At 40.0% G+C, this 12,667-nt stretch overlaps 1 protein-coding gene across 5 annotated transcripts in view; it reads right to left on the reverse strand.

Moving 5' to 3' along the window:
• The window catches only part of Znf592 (zinc finger protein 592), a 48,563-nt gene that overhangs the window by 33,503 nt on the left and 2,393 nt on the right, over positions 1–12,667 (reverse strand). For 4 of the 5 annotated variants that reach the window (XM_078051136.1, XM_078051132.1, XM_078051133.1 and 1 more), the window contains exon 2: positions 2,051–2,156. The exons of the other annotated variant lie outside the window; for it this stretch is intronic. The gene's annotated coding sequence lies outside the window, so the exon portion shown is untranslated. The remainder of the gene's footprint in view (positions 1–2,050; positions 2,157–12,667) is intronic. 5 annotated transcript variants of the gene reach the window in all.

Below are 12,667 nucleotides of genomic sequence, written 5' to 3' on the forward strand. Positions count from 1 at the left end.
AAGAGGATTGTGAGTTCAAAGCCAGCCTCAGCAACTTATCGAGGCCCTAACTCAAAATAAATAAAAAAGTGCTAAGGATGTGGCTCAGTAGTTAAGTGCCCCTGGGTTTGATCACTAGTATTGCCTCCCCACAAAAAAAAAAAAAGAAAAAAAGAAAGAAAGAAAAAAAAGACAAAAAGAAAAGAAATCACATTGTAATGGCATTAAGGGGTGGGGCTTCTGAGAGTTTATTAGACCATGAGGGTTTCACCCTCAGGAATGGATTCATGATGGCAGGAGTGAGTTCCCTGATAAAAAGAATGAATTCGGCCAGATTCTGTATCTCACACATATGCGCACTAACCCTTTTATCAGTGTTATGACACAGCAAGAAAGCCTTCACCAAATGTAGCCCTTTGATCCTGGGACTTCCCAGCTCTGGAACCACAAGCTAAATAAATTTCTATTGTCTATAAATTACCCAGTCTGTGGTATTTTGTTGTAGAAGCAGAAAACAAACTAAGACATCAAACCTCATAGTCTAACAACACAATACACTGAAGAATATCAGTGGTTCATTCTCATGATCTCATAGCTGACTAGGAATTGTGACTGGGAACTGCCCAGCAAATCAGATATCAACGGCCAGAGACACAAACCAAATTTCAAAACTGGAAGTGTGCATATATGCACAGCACTTTCACACCACTGTAAAGTCAAACTAGAAAGCTGGGAACCATCTGTACTCTTTCTCATCCTTTCTCCCCCTATTCCTTTCTCCATGGTGTATTACTGACTTACTCCCATTCTCACTCTCTTCCTCATTCCCTTCTTCCTCCCTCTTCTCTTCACAGAGACCTGGGTGGCCTCTCCAAAAAGACTGTTTCAATCTAAGGGCAGTGAGTTTTCTGCAGGAAATCAGGGCCCCAGTCAAAGCAGCCTTTCCCCGAACAACCCAACATGGCAATAGATCTAATGTTCACATGTGTTCATGTGTGCCCTCTGCATATGTCCCTGTTGATTCAAGAGAATGATAGGGAATAATCTTCTCAAAGGTACAACTCTATGTGCCTTTCTATCATCAGAAAAAAATTTATTAGTAGGAGCCCTTATCCTAACAATGGTATGTGACTATAGTTCTAACTAGTCAGGAGACTGAAACAGGCATTCTAGGCCAACCTGGAGACCACATCTCAACAAAACAAAACAAAGCCCCTTTTAAGATACATAGTGAAATGCTTACAGATACAATGATATGGTGTCTGGGATTTGCCTCAAAATAACACAGGGCAAGAAGAAAGCAGGGAGGGAACATAAATCAAACAAGATTGGTCATAAATTATTAACTGTTGAATTAGGGTGAGGAATACATGGAAGTCTCTGTCAAATTATTTTTTCTACTTTATACATTCTAGGACAACAGGGAACTAGCCCATTGGGTGGACTCCATGGGTCCGACTAGGTAACAGCAAGGATATTTACGCCCATCAGGATGGCTATTTAAAAAAAAAAAAATCACCAGAAAATAGTAAACTGTTGATGAGAATGTGAGAAACTGGAACCCTTGTGCACTGTTGTTGGGAATATAAAATGGTATAGCCATGGGGCTGGAGTTGTGGCTCAGTGGTAGAGCACTTGCCTAGCATGTGTGAGGCCCTGGATTCAATCACCAGCACCATTTAAAAAAAAAGGAAGGAAGTTGACATATATTACAACATGGGTGAACCTTGCAGACATTATGCTAAGTGACATAATAAGCAAATACTGAATGATTCCACTTATATGATATCCCTAGAGTAGGTAAACTAACAGAATAGAATGGTGGTTGCCAGGGGTGTAGGGTAGAGTTGTTGGATGTATACTGAGTTTCAATATGAAATGGAGATGGATGATGGTAATGGTTGCACAAACGTGAATTAATATACTTAATGCCACTGAACTGTATACTTTAAAATGACAAATTTTGTTGTATTTTAGCACAAAACAAAACAAAACCCAAGGAACAGAAAAGCTCTCTTGTGTCCAAAACTCAGCTCTTCAAGGCCAGCTCAGGTCAGCCTAGACATCATACCTTAGTGAGGTTCTCAAAACAAGGGTGTGGTGAGCGTTGCTGGGGGAGTAGAGCTGCGGAGAAAGGAAAAACTACCTAGGCACATGGTCTAGTGTCCAAACACCACCTACGGAAAGAAGAAAAACAAAATGTTTTTTAAATGAGTTTGAAGGTAAATGTTAAAGTTAGGAAAGAGAGTTTAAAAACTAATAATAATCATTCCAGGGAAGACTCTGAGAAAAATCTCCAAACAATTAAAAGCAGGCCCCAAAGGCAGTCAAAGAATAAACTCTTCCCAGCCCCAGATCTGCTCCCCTCCCGCTATCATCATGCAGAAATTCAGAGCAGACTCTTCCTAGATTCAAATCCCAGCTCAACTGCTTACTAGCCATTTAATATTGGGCAAGATGCTGCACCTGTATGTCAGCTTCCCCATATATAAAATGGGGCTATTAAAGAGATTCAGTGAGTTAATATTTGTAAAGCTCTTACCATACTGCCTTTCACACAGCAAATGCATGTGTTTATGAAGTACTCTGCCACCAACCCCAGTAGCCAGTAGGCTTTCCTTTACATGTCGTCAGTGTGCCCTGGTAGCTCACTGATGGGAAGCATGCACAGAGGACAGAGAGGCAAGGCAAGTGAAACCAGTTTACCCCTCTACACAGCTTCTCTGCCAGTGCTCAGGATGCCTGATAAAGCTGAGGAAACAGAGTCAGGGGACAGGGACAGGTGGCAGGTAAGCTGAGAAAATCAAATAAGGTGGGAGAGAGGCAAAGGGGGTAAGCACTGAGCAGATGAGAATAAGAAAAGAAATGGAAAAGCTGCAGGGCACCATAGTGCATAATAATATAATCCCAGCAACTCAGGAGACTAAAGTAGGAGAATCACAAGTTTGAGGCCAGCCTCAGCAACTTAAGCTCTAAGCAACTTAGTAAGACCCTGTCTCAAAATAAAAATGGCTGGGGATGTAGCTCAGTGGTTAAGCAGAATTGGGTTCAATCCCCGTTACCAAAAATAAAGTAAAATAAAATGGGGAATGGCAGAACCCATTTTTCTGAAGTAGGTAGTTTTTAGTTGTGACCAAATTGAGAATCACCTTGGGAATTTTGGAAACTACTAATCCTTGCCAATGATCTATCAAGATTCAGATTTAACTGGTCAATGTTCAGAAAAACAGGCTAATGCTGTCAGGTATATGTATTCACAAATAACAGAATCAAAATCTTACCCTTGAACTTTTAATTCTGCCCTTTTTTATTCTAATCCTGCATTCTTAACCTCATCTTTGTCTTAACCTTGCCAGACTAGCATTTAGTTTGGGTTCTAAATTGGAGATAGAGACTTTTTAATTTCACCCCCCTGGCAAGTGCTCTACCCCTGAGTTACATTCCCAGTGAGATATAGAAAATATTAACAGAAAAATTTGGAAGGTAAGAGAAGGAAGCTGGTTATCCCAATTCTACAGAAAGGAAATAGGGATAACTTTTCTGAAGTTTTCCTTTTCTTATTCACATCTTCACATTTCAAAACATAAACTAACGAGCAGACACTATAATGTCTAAATGAGAGGAGCCTGGATGTGTCTTGGGTCTATTGTTCAATAGCAAATAAGTTCAGAGGTGCTCCAAAGAGAGTACCTGGCTATTTACTCCAGGATCACTTCAGTGCCTCCAGCAATAAGATTCTGTAAGGCTATGCAGATAGTAAATGCAGCTAGTCTGCAGAGAGGAGCTAACAATCCTGAGCATCAGGCTTCACTAACCCAGGATGGCTTCTTCTCCCAGATTAATTACATACTCATGGGTAGATGTATGGGAGCTTTACAGTTTACAACTATTTCTATTTCACAAGGTCTTACCAGTGAGTGAGCTAGGACTAGCTCTCAAATGAGACCTCAGGGCTCCTGCCTGCCTCCAAGGACCAAGTTGCCCTGTACTTGCTCTAAACTGGGAGGTCAGTTTCACATTTCACATTTCCCAATACCTTCATCTTCCCATACTAGATAGGGCACAAATTTTCCTTCAATTTGGTATTGAGACATTTGCTCTAGCCCTTGCCATAATTATGACATACCTTAGCATGTTGTAAGACTAGGATTAGAAAACATTGTTCTACAACAGTATTCTAGATTAGAGGTTTTTCCAAGATCAGAAACATCAAGGATTTTCAGAACCAAGGAGACTTTAGGAAACTATTGAATTTAAGCCACTTACTCTACAAACAAGGAAACTGAGGCCCAGAGACATGAGGTAATCAAATTAGAAACGGTACATAAACTGAAAAAAATAGTTTTTATTACTATGGAAGATTCCTGTTATTCCTAAGTAATAGGGCCCTAAATAATCTTCCCATCAGAAGGGTTGAAGTCTCCTACTCAGTTACCCATTCAAATCTCTCCATCAAATATCCAGAAAAGGGTTGATTTAACTCTTCAACCCAGTGATCCTCAGCCCTGCAAGCACAATAGAAACACCTAGGAAGCAGACCATCTTCAGGGTGGGCCTCTGCTCCTGTACCTTCTTTCCCTCACACTATTCCTAAGCACCTTAAGTACTCTGGCCTCCAGGGCTTTTGATTAGTCCTCCCTATTTGCATGGCTCTCTCTCTCTTACCTCCTTCTGACCTCAACTCAAATATCTTTTCATCAGTGATATTTCTCTCTTTTTTTTTTTAAACTAGTGATTGAACCCAAGGGCACTTAACCACTGAACCACATCCCCAGTGCCCCCCACCCCTTTTTAAAGTACTGGTTTCAAGCTCTTTTTTATATTTTATTTAGAGACAGGGTCTCTCTCAGTTGCTTAGGGCCTTGCTAAATTGTGGAGGCTGGCTTTGAACTCAAGAACCTCCTGCCTCAGCCTCCCAAACCACTGGAATTACAGGCATGTGCCACCAGATCCAGCTTTCTCTGACTTATTTATTGTATTTATTTATTTTAATTTTTCAGATGTGCTATCATTATATTGCCCAGGCTGATCTTGAACTTGCAATCCTCCTGCCTCAGCCTCCTGAGTAGCCAGGATTATAGCTGTGCACCATCTTCTCCAGTTTGACTTATCCAATAAAATAGGAAATCTGTCTACTAAACCCCTATCCACTATCCCTGCTTTATTTTTCTCCATATATTTTTCACCATCTCTCATCCTTAATATTCTTCTTGTTCATTGTCTATAAACTCACAATCACTACAGTGAGTTCCTTGAGAGGAAGATTTTAATTTTGTTCCCTACTCAGTGTCTGGAATAGCACCTGGTACACAGCATACCCTCAAATATTTATTCAAGAAATTAATTAAGGGCTGGGGTTGTGGCTCAGTGGTAGAGGACTCGCCTAGGGCATGCCAGGCCCTGGGTTTAATCCTCAGCACCACATAAAAATAAATAAATAAATAAATAAACAAAGGTATTGTCTAACTATAACTAAAAGAAGAAATTAATGAATACATCATAAACAGCAATCTTAAGACATGATTTGTACCAAAAAAATTAAAAATAAAAAAAATAAAGAGGCTAATTACACCAAAAAATCTCTTCTCCACTGATTCCATCTTGGGAAAAGCCTTTTTTTAAAACAGCCTAGAAGTCTAACAAAAGAGAAAACATTCAGAAATGAGCGTTTCCAGTTGATTAATCCAACTCAAATGGACCTATGAGTTGAAGACAATTTATCCTGAGAAACAGAAAAAATGAAGTTAAAAGATGATAGAGGGATTGAGGCTGTAGTTCAATGGTAGAGCCTAATGAGGCCCTGCGTTCAATCCCCAGTACCATCAAAAAAAAAAAAAAAAAGGAAAGAAAAGAAATTTACTCTTCTCTACATCTCATCCATCAATCAGGAAAAATTATGAGGGATCTGTTTTCTCCTTTAATGTTTCCTTTTTTTTTTTTTTAACCCTGGGCATATGTTATTTTTAAATAAGACAAAAAAATAACAAAAACAATCTTCCCAACCCTTGCATGCTCCCCTCAAATTCTACCTCTGTTACAAAGCCCCTGTACCAGGGCTAGCCCACTCTATACCCCATTCTTCTGCCAACAGGACCATCAGATGGGCCCAGTATCAGCAAGGAGGTGTCTCTGCAGCACTGCCTGCAGAAACTGATTTGCATGAAAAGTTTCTTTTGCTGCCTTCACTTCTCTCCTGTCATGAAAGAGTGTGTCCCTTCAGACACCCTTGCCCCCAGGTGTCTGCCTGGCTCCCAGTCTTTGTTTCAGTTGACTTTAATTAATTCCTGGTAATTAAAGCTACTGATTGCTGATGAACTACTAAGAGTATGACCTCTCCCAAGGGGTGTAAATATTTTAAAAGAGATCTCTAAACTGGAAAGGCAAAAGTCTTAGACTTAGGAATAGAGTATAATGGTGGAATGGTAGGTCCTGGAGTTCATATTTTGGCGACAGGGGATCCCTCCTACTACAGAGTGCAGGCACTATGGGAAACAGTGTCAAGCAGAGATAAGAGAAGTAATGAAAGATGAGATTACATCACTGCCACAACTCCTCCCAAATGGCTGTTCAATCCATCTTTATACTATAAAATGTTCCCCAAATGTAACCCCAGTCACCTCAAAGAGTGACCTGTGGTGAGTAGCCACCATCCTCAGAAAGAAAGCCCACTTAAGACACTTTTGGTCTAGAAGCAAATTGTTCTCTAATTGCTTTCAGTGGAAGAACCCCTGAGGGCAAAGTTCATCTCACTTGATTCTTTTATGCTCCACAGAGCATCAGCTCTGAGTTGGGCCCAGGGTAGGCCTTTCACATCCAACTGTAGATTACAGATCAATGATGGCCCAGTTGCAAAGAGGCCCTGTAGAATTTTAAATACAAGTAATTCTAATTAAGAAAACAGTAATATTAATCACACATGTAATATTTTTAAGGGCCTGAGATTTATAGCCTTAATGAAATATTAGACAATGAAGTTTTTACAATCTCAGCTAGTTTGATTTAGGCCTGGAGTTCTGTCTAACAAGGATAAGACAGTAAGCAGTCCATCCAAGCCCAGAAGAATTTGAACAGCTGCTCAGTGCCCACCCCTCTGAAAATGCCAAAGCTCTGCCTCAGATGTGTTTTCAGACCCTGGAACAGCCCGGAAATGGTTTGCAGTTACAATGGACAAATACCTTCAAAACCCCTCCCAATGGCCTCACTCTGCCCTTTGGCTTGCTAAAAGAACACATTCAACTTCAGAAACTAAATTAGCAGAAAGGAGTAGAATGCTATAAACTGCAGCAAACCTAGGAAATAAAAGTAGAGCCACAATTCATCCCACTGCCTCCCACTCAGCTCCTGCTTGCCAAGGACAGTGTGGGTAAAATGTTCCTGCATCCAAAGACTAGAAGAAGGAAGATGCAGACCCCACTTCACCCCAGGATGGGCTGAGACCCAAAAGGGAAGGAATCCCAGGAAGGTATGTGAGGCTTACATGGAACTCCCTCTCTTTACAGTCCCTTGGCCCCCAAGTAATAACACCAAAACCTCTAGCCACCCCATATGGGTTTGGGGGAGACTGAACCCAATGGTCCACAAAAGACCCATGGCTCCTCTAAAGAAAGTGTCCAGCCAGGTGTGTGACACATGCTTATAATCCAGCTACTTGTAAGGCTAAGACAAGAGGATCACAAAGTCTAGGCCTGCCTGGACCTTGAAAAACTTAGAAGACCCTGTCTCAGAATAAAATTTTTAAAAAGGGCTGGGGATATAGCTCCAAGGTAGAACACTCCTGGGTTCAAACCCCAGTACAGCAAAAAAAAAAAAAAAAAAAAAAAAACATCCCAACAAATGAACCTAGAAGCCAAGTCACACTCTGCTCATCTGAATTTAGGGACTATCCCAATCAGAGGTGCTAGCCTAATTCACCTGGCAGGTTGGGCTGCCACAAATGCATATCTAACAAAAGAATCCCCCCCCTCCCTGAGAATGACCTAGGAGGTATAGGCAATTCCAACATCATACCTCTTCTAGAGGGGCACAGTTCTAGGCAATGAGATTTTGATTTAGAGCCTTCGATGTTTGTCTCTGAAATGAAAATATATTTACCAGGTGCTTTTTTATAAACACCTTTGTTTTTGTAAAGACAAGATAGAAGCCTGTGTAAAATTCAAATAATAGTGAAAATATACATAAATATTAATGTAATAGGGGCTTCAGTTGGGACTCATTGGTCAAGTGCTTGCCTAGCATGTATGAAGCACTAGGTTTGATCCTTGGCACCACATAAAAATAAATGAATAAGATAAAGGCATTGTATCCATCTATAATTAAAAAAAAAAAAGCTAATGTAATAACCACCCTAATTCCATCCCTCAGAGGTAAGATCTTTTTTTAATCTACTTTTTTTTAAGACAGAGAGAGAGAGAGAGAGAGAGAGAGAATTTTTAATATTTATTTTTTAATTATCGGCAGACACAACATCTTTGTTTGTATGTGGTGCTGAGGATCGAACCAGGGCCGCACGCATGCCAGGCGAGCGCACTACCGCTTGAGCCACATCCCCAGCCCAAGGTAAGAAGATCATATGGCAAACTCTGTCTTACAGAGTGGAATCAAGGCTATTCTGAGTTAGACTTGGGGTACCACTCTTACATTCTCTGGATAAGCCTGTGCATTTGTTTTTGTGGAGCATTCTTAATGCCGCCACTGGAAGGAGGAGTTACAGTTAAAATAAAGATTTAAAAACATTTTAAAGTTTCAGAATCTTCAAAGGAGCCCCAATAATCCTGGAGCTCTTAAAAATAGATACAAGTTAAAGTCCCAAGACCCTCTCCCACCACCCAAACACATATTGATTTGAGAGCAGGAGTTAACTGCTCCTGACCAGGATCAGACACACTCCTCTTCTTTCCTCAACATTGTGGCAGTCCTCCCACAACCAACCATACATACAGATATCACACCCATTTCATTCCCTGGTATAAGTTAATGAGAGAAAGGGGGAGGATTTATTTATTTATTTATTCATTCATTCATTTAAACTGGGGATTGAGACCAGAGATACTCTAACCTCTGAGGAGTTACAGCCCCAGTTCTTCTGAAACAGGGTCTCCCTAAATTGCTGAGACTGGCCTAGAACTTGTGATCCTCCTGCCTCAGCTTCCTGAGTCCCTAGGAATACAGGTATGTGCCACTGCACCTGGCTCACCATTATCTCTCTCTTTTTTTGAGAATTTTAATATTTATTTTTTAAATTATCGGCGGACACAACATCTTTCTTTGTACGTGGTGCTGAGGATCGAACCTGGGCCGCACGCATGCCAGGTGAGCGTGCTACCGCTTGAGCCACATCCCCAGCCCCTCACCATTATCTCTTGATAAACACATCTTCAGAATCTAAAATGAAGATGGTAAGGAACCTAACCAAAGTCACAGTTAGCAGAAGACAATCCAAACTTTGGTGACCTCAAACTTGAAAACTATTCATTAACTTTTCTTGGGACTCATAAAATGGATCTATTGTTATTTCAACATACATTTATTTCCCTGCTGTTAAGTAAAAGCAAATGGTTGGGTGGAAAAAATTCTCAAATGTAATTAGATAATTAATATTATATCCTGCATCCCTATAGCAAGCAAAAGGGAAGGTACCAGACGAGATGCCTACAAATGAAAACATTCAGATTCTGGGTACATGCAATTGCTCTACCGCATGGACATCAACTGTCAAAACTTTCTCCTATTCAGGATGTTGCTATTTTTGTAAGAAAAGAAGTTAAACATACATGTATAAATAGGGATGGAGATAAAGGCCTAATACAAATACCAAAATATTGAAATGTTAACAATGGCTCTAGATTGTAGAATTTATCAGTGAGCTTTATTTCCTTTGTATAGCCATCTATATTTCCTAAATCTCCCAAAGGAATATGTATTTCTATTTTTTTTCTACTGGGAATTGAACCCAGGGGGGCTCTTGTTATTTTAAAACAGGGTCTCACTAAATTGCTTAGAGCCTTGCTAAATTGCCTAGGCTGGGGATGTGGCTCAAGAGGTAACACGCTCTCCTGGCATGCTCGAGGTGCTGGGTTCGATCCTCAGCACCACATAAAAATAAATAAAGATGTTGTGTCAACTGAAAAATAAATATAAAAAAATTGCCTAGGCTGGCTTTGAACTTGTGATACTCTTGCCTCAGCCTTCCAAGTCACTGGGATTATAGGCATGTGCCACTGTGTCTGGCTTGAATATGTATTTCTTGCATAATTATTTTTAGAGTTTCAAAAGCAAAATAATTAACCCAAAATCTGTGCTAATCTATTTGGACTTATTTTTCATTAAAGAAAAATAAAGATTCTAAACCAGGCACAGTGATACACACCTGTAATCCCAGTAACTAGGGAGACTGAGTCAGGAGGATCACAAATTCAAGACCAGCCTGGGAAATTTAGTGACTTGGTCTCAAAAAAAAAAAAAAAAAAAGGGCTGTGGATGTAACTCAGTAGCCGAGCACACCTCCTGTGGTTAATTTTTTTTTTTAAGATTCTAAACGCTAGGGGGTCTATATTACTCTTCCCACCATTGCAGAAGAAATATAACATAAAGTTCAACTTCATGAAAATTCCAGTCCAATAGGAAAGCTCAACCAGTGACTGAGCAGGTTAAGGGCGTGAATTATTACTTCATTATGTAGGAAAGACAATGATTCTAAAATAATCTCTCCAAGTGCAACCAAAAACTCTCTACTAGCTCCAAGAGTTCACAGACCTCTGCTCCCAGAACAGTTTTCAATACATGTGTCCCACACCACAAAATTACGCATACAACTTAGAATCTGCATACCTTCTCCATTAACACAAATCTAGGAACTTCCTTTTTGGATATTTCTAAAAAGTTATTCCTACCAGGTGTAGTGGTGCATGACTGTAAATCCCAGCTACTCATAAGACTAAGGCAAGAGGATCACAAGTTTGAGGCCAGCCTCAACAACTTAGACCTTGTCTCAAAATAAAATAAAAAGGGCTGTGGAGGTAGTTCAGTGGTGTGGCATGTGTCTAGAATGTATGAGGCCCTGGGTTCAGAGACAGGGGTGGGGGAAGTTATTCCTCCTCTTAAGTTTCACAATCACCCAATTATACAGAATCACTCATTCTATCCATTAATAATGACTGCTGACTACATCGAATAGTACGTAAGGAATGATTATGTTCAGAGAAAGGATTCGTTTTTAAGCAGTCTGAGAGAAACAAACAAATTGAGGAGTGAGAGTTTGTTAGTGTCCCAGCCCTGGCCAGAAAAGGGGGGAGGGGTGGAATGGCCAAAGGACAGAAACATCTGTCATTCAGCAGTTTCATTTCTCATGGTCAGTTAATATCCTAAGTTTATTCATCAGTCTCTTCCAAGTTTGGTGAGTGAGTCAGTCTCCCTGGACCCAATCAACTAAGTACCCTACAAAATTAAATTTGTAGTCTACAAAGTTGAGAACCAGATCTACAGCACAGTGATCCCACAGATAAAAATTTGCCTTAGGATGACACCTATAATGACTCTGTAACTACAACACCCCTCACAGAATGAATTTGATGTACCTAATACTTCCCAGTACTCCCCATGGTCCAAAATCCTTGATCTGCTTTTCACAACCCCTAGTCAGCCTTCCAGCCTCATTCCCAGACAACAGGACCTCTCATTGCTTTGCATTTTCATATTTATGCCTCTCTCTGCCTAGAATGTCCTTTGCTCAATCTTATTTGCCTGCAAAACTCCTATCTTGCTCCAAAGCCCATTTCAAAAGTCACCTTCTTCCTGAAGCCTTCCTGACTTCACCAGGTATTTTGTTCTTACTTTTCCCAACAGCTCTTTAACCACAACTGTAATAGAGAATTTAAATATATACTGTAGCACTTTCTTTATTTGACTTCTCCTGGATTCTCGGCTCCTGGAAAGAAGGAACTCACTTTGTATCCACAACTTCTAGTACAGTGTCAAAGCATGAAATAAGAGATCAATGTTGAATGATTGATCACATTGGAACACAGCATTAAGTTATCAAGAAAAGTGGAGAGAAAAAGATAGTTACACAAAATTCAGGAACTGAATTATCTATATATTTAATCTTATCCAAAATGACCACAACATGACTAGGAAGCAGCATGGATATTTTATTTATTTTTAGCCTGGACATTTTAAAAATTTAAATAATAGCAACTGACACTTAAACTAAGAGCTAACTATCTACATGGCTTCATTTGGTCTGCACAACGATCTTATAAGGTAGGGACTTTTATTTGCATTTAAGATGAGGAAACTGAGGGACAGATAGATCAAATAACTGAAGATCTTTTGGTTAGTAAGTAGCAGAAATAAAATACAAACTTCAATGGTCAGGCTCCAGAGCCACCAGTGGGTTCTGGAATCAGAGATACATGGGTTTGAATTTAAGGCTGTAACAAATGTGACTTTGGATAAATCATCTATCCCCTCTGGGCTTGTTTCCTTGTAAAATAGGTATGATAACCTTTCTCCTAGAGAACAGAGAGGATTAAATTAAATATGATTGCATATACAAAAATCATTAAAATCGGTTCTCCCACCTAGCAGGCACTCCATAACGCCAATTCAGTTTTCCCTTCCCTTTCTAAAAGCTGGGTAAAGCCCACTCACAAAGGAAAAGGATCTCCCAGGGACTGCTTAAGACTTTTTC

Source organism: Ictidomys tridecemlineatus, chromosome 5 (assembly GCF_052094955.1).
Source record: "Ictidomys tridecemlineatus isolate mIctTri1 chromosome 5, mIctTri1.hap1, whole genome shotgun sequence".
In the NCBI taxonomy this organism is placed as follows: Eukaryota; Metazoa; Chordata; class Mammalia; order Rodentia; family Sciuridae; genus Ictidomys; species Ictidomys tridecemlineatus.